The following is a 3,884-nucleotide window of genomic DNA, read 5'->3' as shown; positions in this document are numbered from 1 at the left end:
TCAAATACAACTGAATATCCAATCTATGACCTGTCTGCTTACCACAAAGACTGACTTATTTTTCACTCAAGACCTCAACCTCCATGAGCGGAGATTGAGCACTGCAAGACTTAGAAGCGACGAGTGACAGATGAATTTCGAGACAATCATTTTGTGTGCAACTATTTCTGACAATCTCTCTGTCAGTGTTTTAACACACACAGTTCAAACAAACCATATCTCAGCTATTCTACTTTTTTATTTTGTAAAATAAAACAGTTTGAGTATTACGATTGTACATAGATCCAAAATTCCATCTAGTCTCAGTGGGTAAAACCAATCTATCGTAAAATTTAAGACCATTACTCAAGTCAGTCTTATTTTGTTAGATGATTATCCACGTTTCTTAAAAAACTTCCAAATTAAGACTGAATTGATAGCATTTAAGATGAAAGCCAATGGTTATATAAAGAAAGAGGCTAGGGATGAGGATAAGAAGGGGTGGATACTCATATGGAATATAAAAACTGACATGGACCAGTTGGGCCAAATGGCTTGTTTTGGTGCTATAGATTCTGTGTAATAAGTAATTATATTTTTTACTCTAAGCTGGTACTTGCCATATTAAAAAGGACATTACATTACACTATTTCTGTGATGGTAAAGCAAAGCTGAATTATGAACAGTGGATGGAATCTTTCTCCTTTCTGTTAAACTGTCTTATTTCTATTTATCCCTAGGTTTTAGGCAGGTCACTGGACTGCACAAGAGTAGGAAGGGTACTGCTATGGACAGGAAAAGCACATACACCAGCTCCCTCTATTGTATGTAATGGGAATGTTGATGGGAAACAGCTGTCTGAAAATTAATCTGGGAATAAAACATTGTGACAGTGTGAGTCTCTGATGTGAACTCTTCAACAGTGCACATTTATGAGTTTACATCCTCTTGTTACTGATTTACCTAACAGTGGGAAAACATATCACTGTTTACTCTCTTATACTATTCTAATTCAACCCTAGCTTTGTGAAAATTGTCTAACTCAGTGCTGTTCCTGGCACTTGTTGTCCAAATAACATTTTATAAATGAAACTAACTCGAGGTAAAACCAGGTAGAAGCAACTCGAAAACCTTGTTGAAATTGCTCTCTTTTAGAGTTAAATAATACTTAATAATTGCCCTAACAATTGATATAGCTTCTTCACATCAGGAGGTCGTCTCAAAGCACTTCACATATAATGTAAAGTGTAGTGACTGTATTTTGTAGAGTTTTGCTGGCAAGTCATCCACTATAAAGTTAAGACCTTTGAGACATCCTCTCAACATGAAAGGTGCTGTATAAATGTAAATTTCATTGTATTTTCCTCTATAAGAATAATAATAATAATCCTTGCATTTGATATAGCGCTTTTCACATCTTCTAGATGTCCCAAAGCGCTTCACAGAATATACTGTAAAGAGAATTGACTGTATATTTGTGGGCGAACGTGGCAGCCAATTGCGCACAGCAATGTCCCACAAACAGTCGTAGATTGAAAATGACCAATTTATTATTGTTTTTTGTTTTGGAAGGATTATTATTAGGCGTATGGAGTAAGGAAACTTGCCCAAGGTTTCGCCCTGCCTGGAATTGAACTCAGGTCTCTCGCTTGCGAGGCGAGTGCTCTAACCACTGAGCTACAGGACTCCTTTATGCAGTAAAAATGCTATAAAACTGAGCTAGCAGCATGATTGTAATTGAACAAATATTACCTCATTTGTGTTTTGAGTGGGGAGAGTTATTTTTTCTTCCAACTTCAGGTATGAGATCCAGCCTCAGTGCCTATCATGACATCCCAAGCCTACTGTGTGTAATATGAACTTACCCTAGGCATACCAGGATACAATCATAAGAACACAGATCCCTGCAATTGCTCATTTTTAACAATTGCTGTGCAGCATTTCTTTGGAAGATAACAATCATTGACTCTCTAACTATATGTACTGAATGGCCAGCCATAATATTGGCTCACTTATTGTGTGTCGCTTGCACTCAATCACATTGACATGTTTATTTAAAGCCATCGAGGGATATCCCTTTTCTGTTGTGCTAATTCTTTCTGATTTATGGCTTGCACTTTTAATAGGTTGTTGCTTGCTGATAAATTAAGTCTTCCATCCTCTCTACTGTGCTGTGGATGCCGATCAAACTGTGATGGAAGATACAAGGAGGGTAAGTCAGACATTATATTTTGATAATACTTTTTTCAATTAATACCTGAAAATCTGTCAATTCTAAATGATCTATTCTATGCATTATTTATGATAAACTGGACATTATGCAGAAAGTCAATTGTAGCCAATTGATACATTGGATGGTATTTTAGATTTGTGGTGTTTCATAAAATAATAATAATTATCTTTGCATTTGCTATTGCAGCTTTTATATTGGAAGGACATTTCAAAGCACATCACAGGATTTATTTTGAAGTTCAGTCACTGTGTATTCGTAGGCAAAACATGTTTAGGCATGTTTAATAGTGCAAAGAGGCATAATTGCACTCAGCAGTATCCGACAAACATTTATGAAGTGAGCGACCAATTTTATATGGGAGATTGTTGGCCAGGAAACTGAGAGAAATTCCCTTTCTTTTCAAGTAATGCCATTGGATCTTCAACGTCCACCTGAACAGACAGATGGGATCTCGGTTTAACATTTCATCTGTTGGCAACTCCAACAATAAAACACCCCCACCTCCAGCACCTCATTGGAGTGTCAACCTGGACTATACGAGTTCATGAGGTTGAGGTATGGAACATAACAATAACAATCCTTGCATCTAAAACGGTGCCTTTTATGACAGGAGGAAGTAGCAAACCACTTCATATAATTTACTGAAAAGCGTAGTTACTGTAATTTGTAGGAGAGCATGACTAACAATGCATGTTACTTAAGAGGTAAGGTCAACAGTATGTTTAACAATGCATTTACATATTACAATTACATATTTGCCTAAAAAATACACTTGTAGTAAATCATGTGATGCACTTCAAGACATCCTCCTGATGTGAAAGGAACATCCAACACAAGTGTAATTTATTTATTATTTATCAGAGCTTTACAGTATATTCTGTGAAGCGCTTTGAGACATCTAGAAGACGTGAAAAGCGCTATATCAAATGCAAGGATTATTATTACTGAGGCACAGAATGGAGCAAATTGATTGTTCTGTACTGTATCATACATCCAACTCCTGGATGAAACATAAAAAAAATGAAATTCGGATTCATTTGGAAGACAAAAATGAAGCAGATAAACAAAGATTTTTTTTATTGCTTGTTTCATTGATCTGGCAAAAGAAAATATCATGTTATACCTGTCTCAAGACTTACCTCTTTGACTGCGCTTTCAGTCATCTTCCCCCTACCTCCCCCCCATCGTCTTTAGCTCCTATCACCCGGCTTGCTTTAGTACCTAGGCAGCAGTATAAAACACTTTGAGTTATCCTGCTGATGTGAAAGACATTACATAAATGTAAATTGTATTGTTTGGTGCATGGATAAAAGTATTAATTGTGAAGAGAAAGTAATGATGTTTGGAAGGGTCAAAATCTGCAAATACAAATACTGGCTACCATAATCAACTTTCTCTCCACATATGTCATGTAAATTTACATCATTTTCTGCTTGATCTGGATAGGTACAATCATGCTTATGATGTGGATAGTGGCCATGTGGAGATGGATGAATATTCTACAGGTTTTGTTCAATTGACTTTGAGGTTCAAAATGTCTCTTTCGCAGTACTTTTCCTCAGGAGGTAGAGTGGTTGAAGTGAAGCCTGAGAAAGGGTAGGTTGTAGAGAGAGCAAAGTTGATGCAATTGAACATTTAAAAGGAATTGAATAAATACAAAAAGTAAAATAAT

At 36.3% G+C, this 3,884-nt stretch overlaps 1 long non-coding RNA gene across 1 annotated transcript; it reads right to left on the bottom strand.

Moving 5' to 3' along the window:
* Nucleotides 1-240: 240 nt before the first annotated feature.
* On the bottom strand, nt 241-3,585 carry LOC103172403. The gene is made up of 2 exons (XR_006085021.1): nt 3,352-3,585; nt 241-2,168 (listed from the first exon to the last, which is right to left on the bottom strand). It is a non-coding gene; the product is annotated as an uncharacterized LOC103172403 (long non-coding RNA).
* Nucleotides 3,586-3,884: the final 299 nt, after the last annotated feature.

This window comes from Callorhinchus milii, unplaced genomic scaffold, assembly GCF_018977255.1.
Source record: "Callorhinchus milii isolate IMCB2004 unplaced genomic scaffold, IMCB_Cmil_1.0 Scaffold4, whole genome shotgun sequence".
NCBI lineage: Eukaryota > Metazoa > Chordata > Chondrichthyes > Chimaeriformes > Callorhinchidae > Callorhinchus > Callorhinchus milii.
This window is presented reverse-complemented; position numbering and strand designations above follow the sequence as displayed.